The sequence below is a fragment of the Macaca fascicularis genome, chromosome 1 (genome assembly GCF_037993035.2).
Source record: "Macaca fascicularis isolate 582-1 chromosome 1, T2T-MFA8v1.1".
Taxonomy (NCBI): domain Eukaryota; kingdom Metazoa; phylum Chordata; class Mammalia; order Primates; family Cercopithecidae; genus Macaca; species Macaca fascicularis.
In genome coordinates, this window is record NC_088375.1 from 74,064,305 (window position 1) to 74,089,652 (window position 25,348).

Here is a 25,348-nt window from a genome sequence, read left to right on the forward strand (position 1 = left end):
TTCATTAATCTAAGTTTCTGTAACACATGTAGACCATAATTTCTGTAAATTAACTATATCTTAAAATATAGTTTAAAACTAAAGTAAGGCATTATTACTTTTAAAAATGTTAACTTTAGTCAGTTTCCCAAAATTCAACTGAAAATACCAAGTTTACTTCTGTAGATTCTATACCTGTAGATTCTCCCTTTTTAATGTGAGAAAATACAAATCTACTCATACTCTAAAACCAATTCCTGTCCACCAAGAAGTAGAAAGAGAGAAAGGCATTCCTCTTTCTTTTAAAAATATACTTCCAAATCATAAGACACTCTTTGGTACGATCCTTCCACGACAACTCTAGATTGACCTATTGGTTTTCTTTGGCCAAATACTAGCACATATAATGCTTGCAACTATGATTCAAACAGACATTTAAAAATGCCTGCAAAAGCACACCAGCATGGCACATGTATACATATATAACAAACCTGCACGTTCTGCACATGTACCCTAGAACATAAAGTATAAATAAATAAATAGATAAACAAATAAATAAATGCCTGCAAATTTAGAGTTCATTCTCTCTTGCTGGGCTTGGAACTCTGAGATCACCTTGTGAACAAGCTCATGCTATCCTGCTAGAATATTAGAGGTTGTATGGCAGAAAACTGAGGTGCCCCAGCTAATAATTGCTCCTACTGCCCCAGTGAACAGCCAGCTTGTCAACCACCACATATGTGAGTGAGGTCTTCCTATCTAACCGCTACTTGACCAGCTAGCTAATCACAGACAAATGAGAGAGCCCAGAAGAGGTTGGACAAGTTAGTGCACGCCAGCACTGAGCCAAACCATAGAATCCTAAAGAAATAAGCAATTTGTATTGTGTTTAGCCACTAACTTAAGCAGCAAAAGTTAATAGATACAATATCATTGACCAGAACTTAAACCACATTTCTACACCTAGCTGCCAAGGAGGCTGAGAAATGTAGATTGTTCTCTATGATCATGTGATCAACGACTATTGAGCTTTCTTTTACTAGCATGGAAGGAAAGACAGATAAAGCAGTACAATTACTATCTCTGATAACAAACAAATACCTATTCACAGTTCAAGTCATGGAGATTCTCCTGCTCTTTACAGCTTAAAATGCAATTTGGTCTTAGAAATTTCGGTCTTGCCTGAATCACAGTTTTGGGCTTTAACATGCTTTCAGCCACAAGAGCACAGGAAAGAAATGATCATCCCCATGAGATGCAGTTAGATACTCAGAAATAGCTTTCATTAGCCTGGCTTGGGTCTTCTCTTCTTTTGCTAATTTCGTAAAGTAGAAGATATTTCTTTGAAGTCTTCATCCTTTCCTACCATAGGCATTTAGTGCTATTAATATACTACTAAGTACTGCCGTATTGGGCATCTCACAATTTTCTTATACTGTGTTTTCATTTTCATTCAGTTCAGAATACTTTTTAATTCCTCTTTGGGTTTCCTCTTTGAATCTTGGGTTATTTAGAATTGTGTGAGTTAGTTTCCAAATATTTAGAGCAATTCCAGGTTATTTTGTTATTGTTTTCTAATTTAATTTAACTGCACCCAGATAATGTATTTTATATGACTTGAATTCTTTTAAATCTTTTGAGGTTTGTGTTATGGTTCAGAATTTGATCTATTTTGGTAGATATTTTGTGTAGGCCTGAAAAGTAGGTGCAGTTTGCTGCTCTGTTGGGTTGAATGTTCCATAACTGGCCATTAGGTCAAGTTGGTTGACAGTATTGTTCTAATCTATGGATTTACTGATTTCCTGTCAGTTTGTTCTACTAATTATTGTGAGAAGGGTATTGAAATTTTTGCCCACAAATGTGGATTTTATTTTCTCTTTCAGTTACATGAGTTTTTTTCTGTGCATTCTGAAGCTCTGTTGTTGGTACAGAAATATTAAGAACTGTTATATCCTATTGATAAAATGACTCCTTTCACAAAATGAAATTACCTTCTTCATCCTGGCCAATATTTTATCTTGGACAAAATTTCTAAAAATTCATGTTTTCTCATATTAATAAAGTCACCTTAGATTTCTTATGATTAGTACTCACAGGATTTATCTTTTCCAACATTTGCTTTTAACCTATTTGTGTCTTATACTTAAATATATTTTCTGCAAGCAACATATAGTTAAGTTGTACTTTTTCCTTTTTTAACCAATCTTCCAGTCTCTGGCTTTTAAATGGATTATTTAGAACATGTAAATTTAGCATTATTATTGATATGATTAGGTTTAAATCTATTATCTTGATATTTTCTTTCTATTTGTCCCATCTGTTTGGGATTTCTTTCTTCTTCTTCTTCTTCTTTTTTTTTTTTGCCTGTTTTGTGTTATTTTATATTTCTTTATGATTCAAATTATCTCCATGTTGGTTTATTAGCTATAACTCTTTGTTTTATGATTTTAGTGGTTTCTATTCTACATCTTTATCACAACCTAGCTTTAAGTGACATACTACTTCAAATAGAGTATAAAGATCTTACAATAGTATACAATTGTCCCTTGAACAACACGAGTTATCACTGCATGAGTATACTTGTAAAAGAATTTTCTTCCACCTCTGCCAGCCCTGAGGCAACAAGACCAATCTCTCCTCTTCCTCTTATTCCTCCTCCTCATCTTACTCAAAGTGAAGATGAAGAGGACAAAGATCTTTATGATCCAGTTTCACCTAACAAATAGTAAATACATTTTCCCTTTCTTATGATTTTCCTAAAGATTCTTTTTTCTCTAGATTACTTTATTGTAAGAATACAGTAAATAATATATACACAATAAATGTTAATTGACTGTTCATGTTATCAGTAAGGTTTTTGGTCAACGGTAGGCCATTAGTAGTTAAGGTTTTGGAGAGTCAAAGTTAAACATGAATTTTTGACTTGGCAGGAAATCAGTACCCCTAACTCCCATGTCATTCAAGGGTCAAGGGTACTTCCTTTTCCCCCTCCTAATTATGGTGTTATTACTGCCAGACATTTTACTTATACATGTTATAAAAGCTTTACTATATTATTATTATTTTTAAAAACTGTCAACTGTATTTAAAGAAAATTAAATCATTAGAAAAATACCCTCCATATTTGCTAATGCAGTTGCCATTTTGGGTGTTCTTTGTTTCTTTGTGCAGATCCGTATTTCCATATGATACCATTTTATTTCCAACTGAAGGAATTCTTTTTAATGTTTCTTATAGTATAGGTTTGTGTGTGATGAACTCTTTCATTATATGTATTGCAAATAGTTTTTATTTGACTTTCATCTTAGATCTCTTTCCTAGATATAGAATCATAAGTGCACTATTTGTTTTCTTTCATGGTTATAAGAATGTTGCCCCACTGTCTTCTTCTTTGCATTATTTTGGATAGGAAATCTGTTGTAATTCTTACTGTTTTATCTATGTATTTAACATGTCTTTTTCCTCTGGCTGCTTTAATATTTTATTTTATCATTAAAAATTTATCACTAGCTTTGAGCAATTCAATTATAATACGCCTTTTGTGATTTCCTTCATGTTACTTATTTTTTAGTTTTCTTGAGATTCATGGGTGTGTGGCTTTATGGTTTTCAGTCCTTACTGTACTTGGAATTTTTCAGCCATAAATTCTTTGAATATTTTTTATGTTCCCAGCTCCACTCCACCATTCCCGTAGGGACTCAAATTACACATACACCAAGCCTCTAAAAGTTGTCTCACAGCTCACAAATGCTGTTTTCATTTTTACAAATGCTCTTTCAACTCTGTTTCATTTTGGATAGGTTTATATTACTATGACTTCAAGTTCACTAACTTTTTAAATATAACATAAATGTTTTATGTTTAATGTATAACCAATTATATCCAGTGTATTTTTATTCCATACACTGTAGGTTTTTCTCTGGGATTTTGATCTGTAGGGTTATTTAGTACCTTCCATATTTTTATGTAACTTTTAAACTATGTAAAGTTATAATATCTGTTTCAATATACTGGCCTGATAATTCTAACGCCTCTCACAATTCTGGATCAGTTTTGACTGATGTATTTGCATCCTCATTATGAGTTGTACTTTCCTGTTTCTTTGCATGCCTGATAATCTTTGATTTGGTGTCAGAGACTGAATTTTTTCTTGTTGGGTACTACGTATTTTAGTGCTTTTACAAATATATTTGAGTTTTGTTCTCGGATGCAGTTAAATTACTTGGAAACAATTCCTTTTGAGTCTTGCTCTTAAGATTTATTAGGTGGTATTGAAGTAGTTATCAGCCTAGGGCTATTCTCCACTATTGAAGCTAGACCCTTTTGTGTACACTTATCAAAAGCCCCGTGAATCATACATTTTCTCTCCAGTTCAGCTGGTGGAAACAGGCACATTTCCCAGCATTACATGAGTGTCAACTATTGTTACTTTTAGTAATTGAAAGTTGTGCTTTCTGCAGCCTCATACATGCAGTGATCAGTACTCAAGTGAATTCTTAAGGAAGATGCTCTGTAGATATATGGAATTATCTCTGTGTTCCTCTCTCTCCTGTCTGCAAACTAACTACTTTGAATTCCTGAAACACTTGGCTATATCTCTTCAATTTGGAGAAGAACCCTCTGAGCTCCATCTGGGTTTTCTCTCCCTAAGTCATGGACTGGAAATACTCTGAAAGCAGCAATCTGGGTCAATTGTAAGATTCACATAATTTATTTCCTATTTCTCAGCAAACATTGTCCTTGTTGCCTGATGTCCAACATCTAGCAAACAATTATTTAATACATTTTGTCCTTATTTTTATCATTTCAAGTGGGAGGATAAATTCTATCACTCTGTTCAGTTAGAAGTAAAGTCGCAAAAAGACATTTGGACATGACAAAACAACTATAAACTCAATTTAAGAGGAAACTAGTTAACAACACTCAGAGAGAATTTTCAGGAGCCGCATCATAGACAGAGTTCCATTCGGAAACATTTATTCAGCTGTTTAACGTAGCTCCAAGCTCTAAACCCAAATAACATAGAGCTCCAAAGAAGTTTGGCAGTGATACCTATGCTTACTATACCACGAAAATGGAAAACCACGGATCAAAAACCTCATGCCATCTTTCAACTGTTCCTGTTAAGCAGCCAAAATTGGAATCCTGAACCTTCAATCCCCTCATCAGCACTACACTTTCTCACAGACAACTCCAAAACATAGCAGAATTTGGATGGAGATTAGCAGAGGTGCAATGCACACTGTAATGTTTAGAAGCTTAAGAAATAGCATTATAAACAGGAGTAAAATTTGGAAATATACTGGTTGCTGTGCATGTGGTTGGGAGCAAAGGAAGGAAAGCAAAAGATGTGTTTTAATGTAGTAACTACTCAAATAATTTAAATCTATAGTCTGTTGCTTTATAACTGTCAATTGAAATGGAAGATTTCATCTCAGTCTGGGTTACCACTATAAGATGTTGCTGCCAAATACAGTAAATTAAATTATAATCAAGCTGATCTGTAGGTATATATCCTATTGTGATAAGAGAGCTAGTGCCCAGGAAGACGGAACTAAAGGATAAGTATATTGTACATACTCTGCTTTCTGATAAAGGATCCAACTTGTTAGAAAGGGTGTATTCAAAGATTAATAAAATTAAGACATGATTTACCCATGAGGAATACTAGGGCAGAATAAGTAAAAATTATAATAAATTTATTTTCTTGCTTAAGAAAAAGGATACAGGTGTTAACTAAGAATGCCCATTGTTAGAAAAATATGCCTCTAAATACATTTACTAAAATATAAAATTTTGGGAAAATTTAGATTAAGCACATGTCTTTTCCTCTTTTTCTCACTACTTCAAAATGACAGCAATTTAAAAAACTAAAACCCCTAATTTTAATGAGACCAGCAGAGAAAACAACATGGGAGAAAGATATTTTTGAAAAATTTTAAAGACGAAAAATGAAATGAAGAAATATAAATAAATATTGGCAACGTTCTTGACTAATCAGAGAAACTGCAGTATGAGTGCAGGCTGATTTGGATTCCGAAAGCAAGAGGATTGATTTAGAAAACAGTTAATAGTAAGAGATGAAAACAATTACCAATTTTTGATAAAGTTCAGATCAAGCATGTGCCTTTTCCTCTTTTTGTTGATACTTCAGTAACAAAATAGGAATTTTTAAAAATATAACCTATAATTTTAATGAGGCCAGCAGAGAAAACAATAGGGAAGACATATATTTTACAAAAATTTTGAAGACAGAAAATGAAATTAAGAAATAGAAATAAATATTGACAACATTCTTGAATAATCAGAGAAGTTTCAGCTTGAGTGCTGGCTGAATTGGATTCCTAAAACAAGAAAACCGATTTTTTCCTACAGAATCTTTGAGAGCCTTAAGATTTGAAGATAATGAAACATTGAAAGAAGTAAAAGGATACACACAGGTCTAAAGTTAAAACAATGGTTCTCAACTGAGGATGGTTTTGTCCCCAGGGGAACTTTCTAGTAGTCAAGGTCGGGGTGGGGGGGCGGGGAGGGGAGTTCTATTGGCATGTAGTTTACTGGCATGCAGCCAGGGATTCTGCTATAAATCCTGCCATGCACATATCCATCCCTCACAACAAATTACCCAGCCCAAAATAGCCATAGTGCCAAGGCTGAGAATCATGAATTAGAGTTATTCTACATAGAAACTATTTAGATTTTCAGGTCCCCTTTCAACCCCACTCAGCCAGCCAAACTAATCCTACTCCATAGTGACATCAGTCTTATTGTCAAGAATAACTGAAATTAACCAACTCCATAATGTTGGAACATCAACAATTTGTTATTGGGAGAGGTACAAGGTAGACATGAAAGGATTAAGTGAAAGTCTGTAGAAACTGCCTCTCTCCTTTACCACCACAATTCCCCTTCTACAGGGTTTATGGAAATCCGGAAAGCTGGGAGCCAGAGTTATTTTCCATAAAGAGAAAACTGGCAGAAAAAAACTACAAAGATAAGAACTCTAGAACTAATATTTGAGCTTTTAACCACTGCAAAGAAAAGCTGTATTGCTGCTCATAAACATGAGGAATGGCCATTTTGGAAAAATTTTACCATTTCTCCACAGAATAAAGCAGATGGCAAAATTCATCAAACATATATGCAAAATATACAACATGAATGACAGAAACAAAAATAAAGGACGAGGACGAAAAACAATAATCCAGATGAGGAACCAAACAATGCAGGGAATAGAGGTAGAAGAAATCATCAACTAATAACAATTTAATAAAATGCCTCTGTTATCCTCAGAAGATAAAAGTTGCATTCATTAAAAAATATAGAAACAACAACAAAGCCTAAAGGAATAAACAATCGGTGAAAGAATTCTTAAATATTAAAACTATAGAGCCAGGCATAGTGGCATGTGCTTGTAGTCCCAGCTACTCAGGAGGCTAAGGTAGAAGTATTGTTAGAGCCCAGGAGTTTGAGTCCAGCCTAGACAATATACCAAGATTCTGTATCCGGAAAAAAAAAAAAAAAAAAAATGCTGGAAAAAAATCTCAACTAAAAGATTAGAAGAGAAAGGTAAGAATATACTTCAGAAAGTCCAATATTAATAATGAGGTGATTATTATTTTATGTCTAGTAGATGCTCAGCAAAAGTTATTTTGAGTAATTGTAACTTTGATGTTTTTCTAGCATTCCTTAGCTTACAACAACAATAATATCAACAACCTTTTGAACACTTACAATATTGCAGGCAGATTGCTACAATATTTTATACATATTTTCCTATTTGTGAATAAATTACCCTGTGAGGTATTATACTTCCTGTAGACAAACTAACAGACGTCTCTAATATAAAAGGGAAAGTAAGTGACTTAACCTGAAGTAAAATTGAGGGTTAGTTGAGGAGTGTCTCCTCAACTAAATGGTATAAATTCCTGAAACATTAGGATTATGTGCCGTAATTACTGGCCACAGTATTAACTATGGTCTGAACAATCTAAATCTACCTAAGTCTTCACTTATTTATCAATAAAATGAGCATAATAATATCTACCTCATAGGCCTGTTGTCAGGATTAACTGAAATTATTAATGTAAAAATATTTAGCATCATCTCTGGAACATAGTAAGTGCTTGGTAAAGATGAGGCAGAAGTATTACTCTGTATATTTCACACTGGTATAGAAAAATAGTGGGCAGGAAAATTCATCAAATGATTGATAGTCAAACTTCTTTCAATCCTTCTAAAGTACTTGATGGATGTGGGGCAGTACTTGCAGAGTGAAAGGGCCAATTATTTGCAGCTTGCCCAAAGATCCCGTAGGCTCGGGACATTCCTACTCTCTCTTCTGCTCACTTCAGCTATGCAGCCCCTTTTCTGAATACATCAGGGGTGCTCCCACCTTATGGTGTTTGCATAGGCTGCTCCCTCTGCCTGGGTCTCTTCCTCCAGATTTCCACATGACTAACTCCCTTATCTCCTTCAAGTCTCAAGTGAAATGCCACCTTTTCATTTAAAAGTCCCTTGGCTGCATTTCCAAAATTGCAACTCCCTTCCTTAATTTGGCACTCTCAAAGCCTTTTACTTTGTCTAGTTTTCTCCTATAGCACTTAACTTAGTAAATAAGTTTACTTATTTTTATACTTATTGATTGTTCTTTCTCTTCCGACCCCCCAAATCACTTTACAATGTAAGCTCCAAAGTGGTAGGAATTTTCATCATTTTATTATTTGTGAAAATACATGAATCTTCATTTTACAGAAGAATTTAAACCTTAGAAAGATAATTACTTATTAAAGGTGGTGCAGTTACTGATAAGGTTTGGCTGTGTCCCCACCCGAACCTCATCTTGAATTCCTAAGTGTTGTGGGGGGGGCCCAGTGGGAAGTAACTGAATCACGGGGGCAGGTCTTTCCTGTGCTGTTCTCGTGACAGTGAATAAGTCTCATAAGATCTGATGGTTTTAAAAACAAGAGTTTCCCTTCACAAGCTCTCTCTTTGCCTGCCGCTATCCATATAAGATGTGACTTGTTCCTCCTTGCCTTCTTCCATGATTGTGAGGCCTCCCCAGCCATATGGAACTGTAAGTCCACTAAACCCTTTTTATTTTTTACCCAGTCTCGGGCATGTCTTTATCAGCAGTGTGAAAATGGACTAATACAGTTACTAAGTGGTCCAACTCTGAAATCCATGTTCATAACCCCTATGTTAAATTAACTCTGCTTATCATAAGCTACAAATATAATAATGGCAACAGGAACAGTGCTAGACTCAGTGAAGTTTAAGGCATGGCCTATACCTGTAAAGAGTTGAAAGCACAGTGGAAGAATCAGCCAAGCAGTCCAATTGTTATTTTGTGAATTTCTTTGCTAGCACTGATGTTCACTAATGTTTGCTTCATATTGTCTTGTAATCACACCCAGGACGTCATCATTTTGGACTATGCAGCAAAAGTCTGCTGGCCCAGGCTCTGGAGCAATGGTGGATATGGACAGTCAATTGGGTGACAAATCTCACAATGAATTTGGTAGGAAGGTTACTGACAACAGGAAAGAGTACAATCCTGCAATAATTACTCTAGTCAGTTTTCTTTACATTAGGAGATGAAATTTTATGAGGGTGAATTCAAGGCATCAAATAATTCATATATGATTTCTTGCACATGTGTGAAAATAATTATTTTGTGCTTAAAGGAAATATGAAGCATGATTTCAATATTGATAAATTATATAAACAGTTTTTATTAGTGGTTCTCTATATAATGGTTGCCATATTTTAGGTAATTTGAAGCAACACTTTTAAAACAGTAGCTATATAAATACATGTCTTTATATGCACTCATCTGTCTGGTGGGAGAGAAGAACTAATGTTCTATAGATTATATATTCTCTCAAAACTCACTAAAACCCAATGAGGTAATGTTGATATTGCTAAACAAAGTAAAAATTGAGAAAGCAAACTGAAGAATGTAGGAACAGGAAGTCTGTCCTGGAAATTGAGTGGCAGTTCAAGTGTTTCATTTGAGCAGAAAATAAATATAAATGAGGGCAAAAAGAAATCATTTCATCAATGCATACATTCTTCCGAAAATTCTTTTCTTTCCTAGAGAACATCATAGACTTCTCTTTTATAAAAGTCTCTAACTCCTCTTCTTACTTTCTGGAAAATTTATTCTTTCACATTGTTTTATACATCCACAAGGTATGCACCCTGTGAGTTTTAAAAGGTCATACTACACTCACAATACCTCCCAGTTTCTACCACTTTTTCTTTCAGAATTGCCATCACTAACCAGCTATTGTATACTGAATGATATCTGCCAGTCTGTCCCTCTCCCCAATCTGTTTAATAAACTGCTATCAAATTAATTTTCATTCATTCCAATTCATTTTCTTTTCTTTCTTTTTTTTTTTTTAAGAGACAGGATCTCACTCTATTGCCTAGGCTGGAGTGCAGTGGCAGAAACATAGCTTACCATAACCTCAAACTCTTGGCCTCAAGCAGTCCTCTTGCCTCAGCCTCCCAAAGTGCTAGGATTACAGGCATGAGCCACTGTGCCTTACCTCATCTACTCTAATTCCGATGATAATACTCCTACGGTAAGATGGTGAGAATGAAACACCTGGGTACACAAAAGAGGATGAATTTTCTGTAAGTAAAATTAAAATAACAAAATTCAATTAAAGTTGTTTTGCTTTAATTATTACCAAGTACTAGCAATTCTAAACAAAGTTTGTGATACAATACTCTTCCCCACTGAGGTAGATTGCTTCCACTGCCTCCCACCTACTTGGTACACCTCTGTGTCACTCCTGTGCTCAGAAATATTCAATAGCTTCCTCTTGCCTAACTAGTGAAGTCCAAATACCATGAGGTGGTTTCCACACGTCTCTCCAGTCTCACATACCATTACTAACCCTACCTCAGTGATAACCCCAGAGTTTCTATAGGAAGGACATGGTGGCCAAAAATATTGCTCAGGGATTTATCTTACAGTTGCGTTTGCACATCAAACATCCCGCCCTTACTTAGAATATAGAGCAATTTTGCATGGCTTTATGAAGGAGGGGAGTGGATGTGGGGGACTTGATGCTTGCCAAGCAAATTTTATACTCTACTGTCTATACAGTGGCATATTTTCTGCCAATAACAATAGTCTTACTTCTTTCTTGATATTCATGGCTTTTTGTTTTTTCACTTTGTCCTACATTAACTTCTGTTACAATTTTGAATAGAAGTTATAAGAGCAAACTTCCTTGCTTTGTTCCTGATGTAGTGGTAAAATATTTAACATTTATTGTTAACATAATATAAGTTGTAGGGTTTTTGCAGATGCCCTTTTCAGTTTGAGGAAGTCTCTTCTATTTCTGGTGGGCAGAGGGTATTTGTCATGAAAGTGTTTTGACTTTTTTTTTTCAAGTTTTTTTATCTATTGAGATGATTACATGGGAATTGTTTTGTATGCTGCTTATGTGGCGTACTACATTAATTGATTTTCAGATGTTAAACTAACTTTGCATTCCTGGGAGAAATCCAATCAGCCATGATGCATTACCCTATTATATATTGCAGGATTCCATTTGCTAATGTGCTGTTAAGGTATTTTATATCTATGTTTATATGGAATATTCTAATGGGCTTTTCTTTTAGTGTTTTGTTAGGTTATGGGATTAAAGTTAGGTAGCCCTCAAAAATGAGCTGAGAAATACATGCCCCTCCTTGGTTTTCTGAAAGAGTTTTTGTAGAACTAATGTTATTTATTCCTTTATGTTAGTGGCGAATTCACCAGTGAAGCCATCTGGGACTGAGATTTTCCTTGTTGAAAGGTTTCTAGATATGAATTAAATGTCTTTAATATATGTGGGGATATTTCTATTTTTGTTGTTAGTTCTGTGTTAATTTGTTCATTTCATTCAGGACATCAGATTTATTAGCAGAGTTGTTCATAAAATTATATTTTTTAATGTTTATAAAATGTACAATGACACTGATGCCTCTTTTTAAAATTTCTGATGTTGCTAGTTTGTGTTTTTGATGTTGGTAATTTGTGTTTTCTGCTCAACTTTATTAACCTTCTCAAAGGACAAACTACTGAGTTTGTTCATTTTCACCATTTTTTGTCCAATTTCTATTTGATTAATACGCATTCATGTTTTATTAATTGTTTCTTTTCTTCTACTAATTTTTCATTGTTCTTTTTTTCTTTCCCATCGTCAGTCTTCTGGGTAAGAAAACAGCTTCACTCTAATGTCCTGCCTGCTACTTGTTGACCCGCACATTTTCCTATTCATCCCTGCTCATTTTTAGTTCCTTTCTTCCCAGATTCATAAGAGACTTAAACTCCCAGAAAAATGCTGGGGCTAGGGTAGGTAGAGTAAAAGTTATGCTTGTGTAATTGAATATTGTAATGAGTAGGCAAAAAGTGAAGGAAGGATAGACATTGATGGGCAAAATAGATTGAGAAAGAGGGAGAAATAGAAACCATAACCTACAAAGACAAACAACAAAAGAGCTTGGGCTTTCAGTTTTTTTTCATGTATTTCATATGTTCAGCTTAAATTAGGCAGTAAAAGTCAAAAGAGACTCCAGGGGAATCAAGATCAATGGTTATGTGGCCACACAACTCTTGGATCTCTCTAAATCCCAGGATAAAAGCTGACAGAACTAAATAGCAACATAACAACAGCAAGGCCATTAAAAATGTTTATAACAAAACTAGGTGACCAGCTGTGCCCAGAAGCCTCCCAAAAAAAGAAGGTAGGCACACACCACCAACAGTCACAAAACCTGCATGGCATTAACCCCTGTGTAGGAGGAGAAAGCAGATGATAGTAAAGGGGTGTTGGACTTTTGAAAGACCTGAATACGGGAGAACCCAAAATTCAGTGAGCCAGTTTGAAAATGGGCAACTGAAAATAGGAGAGGTTCTGCTGATCCAAAAGCCAGTGACTGCAAGAGTTCTGCAGTGGGAACTGAAGAGCTGAGGGCAATCTAGCTTCCATGGACTCTCAAAACTCACTGACCAGGGCACACTTCCACGGCAAGGCCCCACGCTGAGGAGAAATCATTGAGAGTGGATGGGTAAGGGTGGTTAAAATAGGATATACTTAAAGATAAAAATACTGAAGTTAGGATGGGTTTCTCACTGACAATGAAAAAAAAAAAAAACCTCACATAGTTCATTTAAACATAGTAATAATAAATAATACATTTCAAGGTTAAATTCAATTGAACACTTCCTGAGTGTTTCTGTTATTCACTCTAATACATATCTGGATACGCACAGTGCCTGGCATATAAGAACATTCCTATATGTGTTTGGTGACTAGATGAATTATTTACAATTAAATGCTATATCACTGAAATATTTTTAGGAGATATTGTCAAATATAGGAGTTATAGAAATCACAATTTCTACTTAGTTTTGGCAGAGAGTTAATTATGACTTCTTAAAAAGAGAATGTTTACCCCAAATTGTCCTCCAATCCAGAAAAAAAAGAAATAGTACACATTCATAGTTTTTAAAATATTTGACTCAATAAAGCATACATGCTATTTTTAAATACCAAAAAATTTTGAATATACAAATCTATAGTCAACATCTGTTCCATGTATTCCAAAGTTGAGTCTTTTGATTGCCCACAACCAAATGCACCAGACCTAAAGAATTAAAAGTCCCTAAAGTTAAAGCCTAGGAATCCTCATTTTAAAAAGTTCTGTTGATGACTTTTATGAACACTAACATTGAAGAACTATTGCTTTAATACTTGCTACCTACTCTGCCACTGCACCAAGTCAATCAATTCACAGGGATTCAGTCTTACTCTCATTTTCTTCTTAGTTATGCATCTCATCAAATTGTTGGTAGGTCCATTACTGAGCCTCAGAGAAACATAGCCTTTCTAAACTTAGCCAGTATTGAAGCAGTTATACCTCTAAGCATCTGAATATAAGTTCTAGAAATAGACTGATTTCAGCAATACGATTTTAGAAAAAGCATTTATGAAATATCTAATCATTTGCAACACTGCTGGTGCTTACACAAAAAATTTTTATCTATATTTATTTGTCTATATTTATACAGTATATTTTACTTACTAGGAGACTTCTCAGCCCTAAGATGTAGATTCTGAGACTTACTACCTATTTCTAGTACAGATACGATAACTTTTCTCCTTAAGCTTCTGCCTCTCTAGAGAAGAAAAGTCCACATTAATGTAACAGGCTACCTTTGTAAGGTACTCATTCCACTTCAAAAATAAATAAATGAATCTGCAGTGGATTCTGCCACATATAAATGTCATGAATTGGAGAATGCCAGGTGAATAATGTGCATCATAATACTTGTTTCCATTTAAGTGTTTTGTGATACTGCTGTTTATCATCTTGCTCAGCTGTCGAAAATATTCATTTGAGAAGAAAAGCTTCTAAACTGGTGTAAAACCAAGATGTCTTTTCTTTTCCATTCTACAATGCCTGTCATTTGTCAGGCTGGTATATTTTTATAGCTCCCTTCCCCCTCCAAAAGGCATTTCCAAGAAACTGCTTTTTAAACTTCCCCACGATAATCTCTAAGGAGTGTACAAAAAGGTAAAATTCTGAAGCACGCTGAAATAAAACTATAGTAGGAAAGGAATATATTTTTTCTCAATCTTTTGAGTGTTCAAGACAGAAGGAGTGTAAAGAGGTTCCCCACATACTGCTGTTCCCAGCAATGGTTACATACTTGAATGGTTTTAAGAGGAAGCAATGTAATTATAGTCCTTCTAGTTCTCAAAGGGGTATAATTTCACACTGCATTATTCTCTCTCTCTCTCTCTCTCTCTCTCTCTCTCTCTCTCTCTCTGGCTGGTTTAGGTCTATTTCGCTCAGAGGATATAAGCTCTAACGTGTAAAAGATGCAGGTAATATATGTCACCATGTTGAATTAGAGCATTTCATAAATGTCATCTGAATGGCACAACTATACAGTGTGGTCTTACTGTAATTTGCTGCAAAATTAATATAGTAGTTATTAACAAGATGGTGTTTTGACTTTATCAAAATGAAAGATCTCACAGTAGCATTTATTTCTAACATGAATAAATGTATTTTCCATGTCTATAGTTAATGTTGTATAAAGATACACTTTCAGAAAAGTTAACTCATTTGGCTTAACTATCTTTTTTGTTTTAGTACAAGTGGTAAAAGTTGCTAGGAACTTACATAGGATAATGCCTGCTTAATATGTTAGTTAATTGAATACTTGAAAATATAAATTCCAAATATATTTTGAGCAGAAGGTATCCATCTGAGATGATAAGGAAAACAAATAAATCAGGTTTTCTAAAAAGTAACTTTACAAAATATTCAAATTTCTAGGTTATATATGTAAGATAAGTGGAATCTCTATTATACATTAAGCACTAAGGGAGGTACATTAAATCTCTAATATCAACCAAATCTCTATTTGAGGAATGTGTTGGTTCCAATAAATTAATTTGTGGCTCCTTTATATGAACATTACTATTTCCTATTTAGGAATTTTGTTTACTATTTAGGATGAAATTAATAGGATGTGATACAACAATTCACAAACAAATGGGTATATTTCCTTCCTACTTTTGGATAGTGTAAGTAAATACCCAGTTTAGCAATCAGCTGTAGGGTTCCTCTTAAGTGTTAAACCCTATGCTGAGTGCTAGGAACACATTTTTAGGTGGGAATCCTATGTCTCTAACGTCCAGCTGGGCATGAGCTTTGGAAATACACAAGTTTTCAATTTCTGCACAACCTCCTTATTACTTGTGTGATATTGGAGGAGTTACTTAATTTCCAAAAGGCTAAGTGTCCTCAACTTTACAGTGGATAAATTAATAACTGCTTTACCAGCTTTGGTAAGGACAGAATTAATGAACTAGAATGCTTGGCATATTTTTGTACATGATGAGTGCAAGATAAGTGGAACCTATGAGAATCTTACAGAATAGTTTCTGTCCTCACACATTTTTAGCAATATGCTAATCTGTCTTGCACACCCCAAAATGCAGCACTTCATACGTGGCACCAAAACAACATGTGGGTAAGTCGAGGTAGAGGCCGGGTTCTTTGGCCCAACAGAAGCTGAGACAGTATCCAGTCCAGGAGAATATTAGGAGGGCTCATCATCGACTCTTTCTTGATTTTTGGAGTGTCCTTGCCTCTAGAAGTGATCAGCACATTGGTTTAGTAGATGAAGAATGAAGGAGGCTGATTATATTCTGTTCCTCAATAAGCCAGTGTAGTAATCTGTTTTCACACTGCTGATAAAGACATACCTGAGACTGGGCAATTTACAAAAGGAGAGGGTTTACTGGACTTACAGTTCCATATGGCTGGGGAGGCCTTACAATCATGGCAGAAGGCAAGGAGGAGCCAGTAATGTCTTACATGGACGGCAGCAGGCAGAGAGAGGTTGTGCAGTGAAATTCCCATTTTTAAAACCATCAGATCTCACGAGACTCATTCATTATCACAAGAACAGCACAGGAAAGACCTGCCCCCACCGTTCATTCATTTCCCACCAGGACACTCCCACAACATGTGAGAATTATGGGAGCTATAAGATGAGATTTGAGTGGGGACACAGCCAAACCATATCAGCCAGTATTATCAAAAAGCACAAGGAGTCACTATGATGTAATGAATCATTTGTTTAAACAAACTTACTATTCTCATATCTATATCTACCTACTTATCTACCTACATATCTAAACAAAAGTTGTTTTCACCCTTTAATCACAACTGCAAGAAACTATATACAGCCTATGGTGTCTGTTCTTGCTGAAAGTCTTAAAATACCCATATTTTGATATTGCTTTCAAATCTATGATCCCTCAGCATCTTCTATGCAATTAATGCTCTTTATGCTTAATTTCTCTCCCAGCCCCTCCTCTGGGAACATGTAGGGGGCAGTAACTATTTTCTCATTTCCTTATTCCTGGGGCTTCTCTGTCACATGTGCTCATGAGCAAATCTTTTCACCTTGCGCACAAGCTGTTTCTCCTCCCACATCCAATTCTCTCTTGCTGACACATGCTGCTATATGTGCTTTCACAGGTGCATCTACTGCTATTACAGGGTCCACCTCCAAGCAGGTACTTCCACCAATATTAATGGCTTGTTACCCCTGAGATTCTGATGAGGTACTCTATTCTCAGAGGTCCTCATTAAAGAGAAGCTATCCCATTCTGTGTGTAGAAAGGAAGAGAATGCCCTTTCACTCTTGGGCTACCTTCTGTTGCATGTGTATTGAGCAGAGATAACATACTCCCCACCAACACTCATTCTCCATAGTCTTCCATAGTATACAACTGTAGCTTCAAAGTGGCTACTCAGCTAGAGACTACATGTCTTCAGCCCTTTATGTAACTAGTTAGCAATGTGACTAGCTATTATCAATGGCATGATAGCAGAAGGGATGCACACCTCTTTTGGACCAAAGCTTTTTAAAAGTGGAAGCTGTTTTCCACATTGTCTTTTCCTTCCCTAGTTAAAGGCAGATCCAGACAATGGAAGGAGCATGTGTCCCTGAGTTGTCATAAAGAGAAGATCCAACAAGGAAGTAGGAACAGTTCTCTTGGAGAGGTTATATGAGCAACAAATGAGCCTGTATATTGTTTGGGTCACTAGATATATGGGGGGTTGTTACATCTGTTTAGCCTATTCTAACTATGTTGCTATTGGTAGCAATGCAATGGGCCCTGTATCACTTTATCTTGCACTTACTAGTTAAATCAGTTCTTCCAACATCCAGTCACTACCTAATGCTTCTGCTAGTGCTATTATGGCTATTTAAGGCTATCGAATCTAGTCTTAAATGCCTGAGGTATTAGTATTTGGCCAATTTTGTATACCCAGACCCTTGCAATGAGCTTGTTCCCAAGAAGATGTCAGATGTGTCCAAACATGTGGAACTCAACATAAACTGGAGGCTAAGACCTCATCTCAGTTACACCTCCATCTATTTTACTTTCAGGCAGTTTGTCACAACCTTGATTCTTGGATAACTCCCAACTAAGATTAATTTTTCCCTTCTTTTGCCATTTATACCCCAGGACCTTTGTTCCTGTCTTTGTAAGTCTCATCCTCTACAATCTCAGAATAATCGGATATTACTCAATTTACCAGCTCTATGAGAAATATTACTACTAAACTTCCCTAATTCTCTAAAAGAGAGACCATGTGGCTTGTGCCAAGACCTTTATGTCTCTATTGAAGCTCTGGGAAAACTCCCCTCTTTTGACATCCTTCACCACCTCAGTGTATACATCCGATATCCATGGATTGTACTATTCATGGTCAGGTTTCGCATAAGCTAAGGAAACTTATGCATTAATTATTTTTTTCTATTTGTACACTTTAATATTTGAGTCATACAAAATATAAGAATATTCTTCAGGAAAGTTCACACGATGACTTTTGGACATGTTATGGTAATTAATGACAAATACCTAATTTTGAACAGAGGGGACATCATTAATGAACTGCAGAAAAAATGGTACATTATGCAGAGAAAGTATATTCTGTTCAAACTTTAAATGTATTTTTTTAAAATTATCACTTCAGTAGAACAATCAATTTTCATGAGTAGGGTCTCTGTTCCTTATTATTCCATCTTCCATAGGTCAGACCTAGAAATGCTTCCTTCACTGATGCCTTTCCCTTTCATCTAATTCATTTCAACCTCAGTCTCCTTTCTTATTAATCTATTTTTAAATATCTCGTCATCATTTCTTTCTGTTCTGGTGCTATTGCAGTAACCTATTGATGCTTTGCTGAGCAGTACAATCTGCTATTCTTCTCTCTTTTTATATAATTATAACTATATTTTTGGTTTTCAGGCAACTTTTTAATTCCCTTATTTGTTGTTTTTATTTCCTTTTAAAAATGACTATTAGGTCATATACTCTAATTTTAAAGATAGAGCCTAGGGCACAATTCAAGCTTAACTTAGTTTGGACAACTTGGAAAACCACTTGCTTTTAAGATGAGATTCAGAGGATGGAGCAAAGTAAACCCATAACTGACCAAGTGTATACATGTGCTCGTGAGTACACACTCACACCTCTCCCACCCCCATCTACATTCAGCTTCTTTGGTCTACACGTCTTTGATAGACAGTGTTCTGACTCCTTGGTTATCAAAAAGTGGTTCACAGACTGGCAGCAATTGCATCACCTGGGAACTTTCACAAACATAAAATCTGAGCCCCAACCCCAAACTTCCTGAATCAGAATCTGTCTTTTAAAAAGATACCTAGGATAGTCACATGTGCATTAAAAGTTTGACGACTACTCTAGCTGACGACCACCATCTTGACTATGGTGGCTGAACCCCCATGGCTTCCTCAGCTCAACCCAATAACAAGCAAAGTAAAAGGGAGAGAAGGTAGCAGGGATGAAAAAAGGAAGTCTCAAATAAGAAAGCACTCAGACAATATTTCTTGAATGCATTCTACATGAGTCAGGCCATATGCTAGGGACTTTGACTCGTCTCCCTACCTTATCACCATCACCTGTGGAGGTGGCTATAGCAGGAACTCTGGGAATACCAGCAAATATGTGGAGGAGTGGGGTCAGTGCAGGGAAAGGATGGAGACAAACAGCTCACTCCCACCTTGGGTCAGGAGCAGACTGAGATCTCTAGATGTATGCACTTTAGGTGTGGATCCACAGACCCTTCTCCAGATACGTCAAAGTACAGAAGAGGCATCATCTAGGCCTGGGACTCTATTTGATTGATCTGAACTTAAGTCACATTAGATGAGGAAATGAAAAAGGACAGTTAACCTCCAACTCAGGATGCATATCAAGTAACTCATGCATTAAGTTCAAGCAAACAAGAGGGAAGTGCAGTGGCATCCTGGAAAACTCACATTATGTGTACCTGAACTAATAACCAAGCCTAATTATAAGACAGACTTCTTTTCCATGGTGAAGTAATTATCATCTTTTTTGGTTCATGTATCCCTTTTGGATCTGATTAAAGTACTGAAAGCTCTCACCCTCAAAAATAGAGACAAAAGAAAAAAAAGAGAAAAATACACAGACTTAACAATTGTATGACACAGACATAAATTGTATCCTACTCAATTTATACAGACATAAACTGTATACCCACATAGTAACCCAAGGGATCCAAGGATTCCATGTTAGTTACTCCTCAATAATCATTATTACTCTTCAGTTTCCTCTCTCCTATTAATAATAGTACTGTGCCTTAGATGTTCTCTGTGTCTTGACTTTGGCATTAGTATTTTTAGGATTCAGTGATGCAGAGCATTACTTTATGCCCCTCTCAAGATTTTGGCATTCAAATAAGGAAGAATTACAACATTTCTTATGGAAGAATAAGGCAAACATGCCATATTTTATGAGACTGGATAGAGTTTCAAATGACAAGTGCCAGAGGGAAAGTTCCCTTCCAGAACACAGAGCGCACGACACAGTCACTCAGGCCATTTGGGGCTGGCTTCATTCCTGAGTTATTATAACAAAATGAAACTTGAACTACGGCCTAATTTCCTTTTGTGCTCCCTAATATTATTAAGGATTGAAATTGCATGAATTTTTTTAAATGTCCTTGAATTCAATTTTGCAGCTTATAATTTTGACACTGTTGACAATTTCTTTAGTGTGTGTTCTGTTATCCTATTGACAATGTCTGGAAACATTTTTAGAAATCTTTTATAACATTATTTAGGCAAGGTAGACTTGACACAATATCTCCACATGTAATGATAATCCATAAACTTTGTCTCTGTACTTGGAGCATGAGAAAATAATAAAAATTAAGGTAACATATGAATGTGATTTAAAGATAAACAATGTCGGGTTTTAAAGTCAGAAAACAGTTCTATCATTCTTATTCACATTCCTATTCTTATGTGTAATTCTCTCTGGCTATATATCAGGTTGAATGAAAATTCTCCTTTATTTCTGACTATAAAAGTCATAAATAAAGCAGATTTGGAAAGATAAAAAAAGTTTATATAAAAGGAAAAATGTTTTAAAACGAAAAAAGTTAACATTTTAAAGCATGTCTTTCCTTCCATATATATTTAAAATATATTTTTGCACTTGGAAACAAAACAAAACATGCTTTCTCTCTTCTTCGTCCCTCTTCCTTCCCCTACTCTAATTTCTGAGGTTTGAGTCAATTTTGTAGCAGGTACCAGTACTTTCTTTCTTTTTAATGTAAAATAATATTCCATTGTGTGATTATACTATATTTTATTTATTCATTCAGCAGTTGATGGACATTCTGACTGTTATAAATAATGTGGCATTGACATTTACCAATAAGATTTTATGAGGATATATGGTATACACAGAGGAGTGAAACTTCTGGGTCATATGGTAATCCATCTTTAATATTTTGAGAAACACCAAGCCATTTTCCAAAGTCGGTGCACATTTTACATTCTCATAAGTTGTCTGTGAGAAGACTCCAATTTCTCCACATCCTCACCAACTTTTGTTTTTGTCTGTTTTTTTGTTTTGTTTTGTTTAAGTTGTTATCATCCCACTGTTTGGGAAGTGGGCATGCACAGTGGTTTCGATGTGCATTTCTCTGATGACTAATAATGTCAAAAATATTTTTATGTGCTTGTTGGCCATTTTATATCTTCTTTGGAGAAATAACTATTCAGATTATTTGCCCATTTTAAAATTGAGTTATTTGTCTTTTGATTATTCACTTCATGTTCTTCATATATACTAGAAAAGCCTCTTATCAGATATATGTTTTGCAAATATTTTCTTCATTATAACATATTTATTATATGCTTTGCGACTAATTCTTTGAGTTGTTTATTTCACTTTCTTGTTGGTGTCCTCTGAAATATTAATTCTAATGAAGTCCAATTTATACATTTTTTCTTCTGTTTCTTAGGCGTTTGGTGTCACATCTGAAAGGCCACTGGCTAATCCAAGGACATGAAGATTTTCATCTATATTTTCTTCTCAAGATTTTATAGTTTTAGCTTTTATATTCAATATTTTGTTTAATTTGAATTACTTTGTTTATATGTGAGGTGAGGTAGGAGTCCAACTTCATTATTTTGCATATAAAAACACAGTTGTCCCAGGACCATTTGTTAAAACGACTCCATTGAACTGTCTTGGCACTGTTGTCAAAAATCAATTGACTATAAATATGAGGGCCTATTTCTAGACTCTCAATTCTATTTCAGTGAATATGTGTATATGTCTATCTTTATCCCAGTACCATACTGTCTTGATTATAGTAAATTTTGAAACTGGGAAGGGTGAGTTTTCCAACTCTTCTTTTACAAGGTTATCTTGGACGTTTTTGAGTCCCATGAATTTCATACAAACTTTAGGATCCTCTGGCCAATGTGTGCAAAGAAGTAAGGTGGGCATTTAACAAAGATTACAATAAATCTATAGATCAATTGGAGAGTGTTGTTAATTTAATAATACTAAGTCTTCTGATACATGAGCATTGAGTGTCATTCTATTTATTTAGTGCTTCTTTAATTTATTTCAGCGATGTTTTATGGTTTTCAGAATATAATTTTGCACTTCTTTTACTAAATGTTTTTCTAAATATTTTAATCTTTTGGTGATACTTTAAAAGAATTTTTCTTAATTTTATTTTCAGATTGTTCAGTGGAAATATATAGAAATATAATTGATCTTTGTTTATTGATATTGTACTCTGCAACCTTACTGAATTTATTAGTTTTTTGTTGTTTTTGTTTTTTTGGTTTTTTTTGTTTTTTGTTTTTTGTTTTTGATGGAGTCTTGCTCTGTCACCCAGGCTGGAGTGCAGTGATGTGGTCTCGGCTCACTGCAAGCTCCATCTCCCGGGTCCACGCCATTCTCTTGCCTCAGCCTCCTGAGTAGCTGGGACTACAGGCACCCGATACCATGCCTGGCTAATTTTTTGTATTTTTAGTAAAGACGAGGTTTTCACCGTGTTAGCCAGGATGGTCTTGATCTCCTGACCTCCTGATCCGCCTGCCTCGGCCTCCCAAAGTGCTGGGATTACAGGCATGAGCCACTGCGCCCAGCCTGAATTTATTAGTCTTAATACTTTTGAATTAATTCCTTAGGATTTTCTATCTATAAGATACAAATAACTTCTCTTTTTCCAATCTGAATGTTTTTTATTTCATTTTCTTGGCTAGAACTTTCAGTATATTGTTAGGTGGAAGTGATAGCAGGTGATATTGTGATCTTGCTTTTGATCCTAGGAAAAAAGCATCTAGTTTCTCACTGAAATATTTGGATATATTAGTATTTTCCGCCCTCTACTTGTTATTTGTATATCTCTAAATAACATACCTAATTAATAGCTAATGACTTTCTACTTGAAAGTTAGAGAAATTAATGCATATTTACCTTTTTCTATTTCTCTTTTTTATTCATAATTTCTAAATTTATATCTATCCACCCATCTATAGAGAATCAATTTTATAGCATTTATCTTTCATTTTACAGCCATTATGTCATATATCCTTTGACTATGGATTGAACCTTATATTTAATATAAACTCACTATATTATGTTCACATGAAAATTATTCAGTACAAAACACAAAATTGTGATTTGATCTTAAATAAAATTGAATTATTAAACACCTATGTAAGGAAACTATCCTTGAAGACCATAAAGACCAATGGATACTTTGAAAATATATTTTGACTTATGTATTTATTTCTTTGGATCATAGCTATTTGTCATTTCCTTTGTTTAACGTTGTCCCCAGTCTTACATTCCTTTTTCACTTTGCATATTAAATATTTTAATATGGGGTTATGAATGGTAATATTTTGACCATCTATCAGTACAAAAAGAATCTTAACCTCATGTTGGTGCCATAGCTTGGACAGAACTGAGTAACAAGTTTTTCTTCAAAATGTCTTCTTTTGGAATTTTAAGGTAATTCTGAACTGCCTTCTAGTAACACTAAATTCCTAATGATGGTAATGTGACTCTCATTTCCTTGTATCTCTCTCTTTCTCTCTCTCTCTCTTTCTATATATATATATATACACACACACACATATATATATGCACAAATATATGTAGTATTTTATTTTGAATTAATAACAAATTATTTCTGTTTCCAAAGAAATCTGAGATAGTTATACTGGAGCAATATGTGTTCACTGTGTCCCCACCCAAATCTCATATTGAATTGTAGTTCTCATAATTCCCATATGTCATGGGAGGGACCAGGTGGAGATTATTGAATCATGGGGGCAGTTTCTCCCATCCTGTTCTCCTGATAGTGAGTTCTCACATGATCTGATGGTTTTATAAGGAACTTCCCCCACCCTCACTTGGCACTTCTCCTTGCTGCCACCATGTGAAGAATGATGTATTTGTTTCCCTTTCTGCCATGATCGTAAGTTTACTGAGGCCTCCCCAGCCCTGAGGAAGTATAAGTCAATTAAACCTCCTTCCTTTATAAATTACCCAGTCTCAGGTTTGTTCTTATAGCAGAGTGAGAATGGATTAATACAGTAAATCAGTACCGGGTAGTGGGGCACTGCTGTAAAGACACCCAAAAAAGTGGAAGCAACTTTGGGACTGGGTAACAGGCAGAATCTGGAACAGTTCGGAGGGCTCAGAAGAAGGTAGGAAAATATGGGAAAGTTTGAAAGAGATTGGAGGGCTCAGAAGACAGAAAGATGTGGGAAAGTTTGGAACTTCCTAGAGACTTGTTGAATGGCTTTGACCAAAATACTGGTAGCAATATGGACAATAAAGGCCAGGCTGAGGTGGTCGCAGCTGGAGATAAGGAACTTGTGGGGAACTGGAGTAAAGGTCCCTCTTGCTATGCAAAGAGGCTGGCAGCATTTTGCCCCTGCCCTAGAGATCTGCAGAGCTTTGAACTTGAAAGAGATGATTTAGGGTATCTAGTGGAAGAAATGTCTAAGCAGTAAATGTTAAAGAGGAAGCGGAACATAAAAGTTTGAAAAATTTGCAGCCTGACAATGCAGTAGAAAAGAAAAACACATTTTCTGGAGGGAAATTCAAGTTGGCTGCAGAAATTTGCATAAGTAACAAGAAGTCAAATGTTAATCACCAAGACAATGGAGAAAGTGTCTCCAGGGCATGTCTCATCAGCCCCTCCCATCACAGGCCTGGAGACCTAGGAGGAACAAATTGTTTCATTGGCCCAGGGACCCCCTGCTGTGTGCAGTCTAAGGACTTTGTGCCATGTCCCCACTGCTCCAGCCGTGGCTAAAAGGGGTCAACATACAGCTCAGACCATTGCTTCAGAGAATGGCAGCTCCAAGCCTTGGCAGCTTCCACATGATATTGGGCCTGCAGGTGTGCAGAAGACAAGAATTGAGGTTTGGGAACGTCCACCTAGATTT

General features: G+C 35.5%; 1 protein-coding gene across 1 annotated transcript in view; it reads right to left on the reverse strand.

Annotated features, from left to right (window-relative positions):
- USH2A (usherin) overlaps positions 1 to 25,348 on the reverse strand; it is an 800,507-nt gene that overhangs the window by 628,325 nt on the left and 146,834 nt on the right. The window lies entirely within an intron of this gene.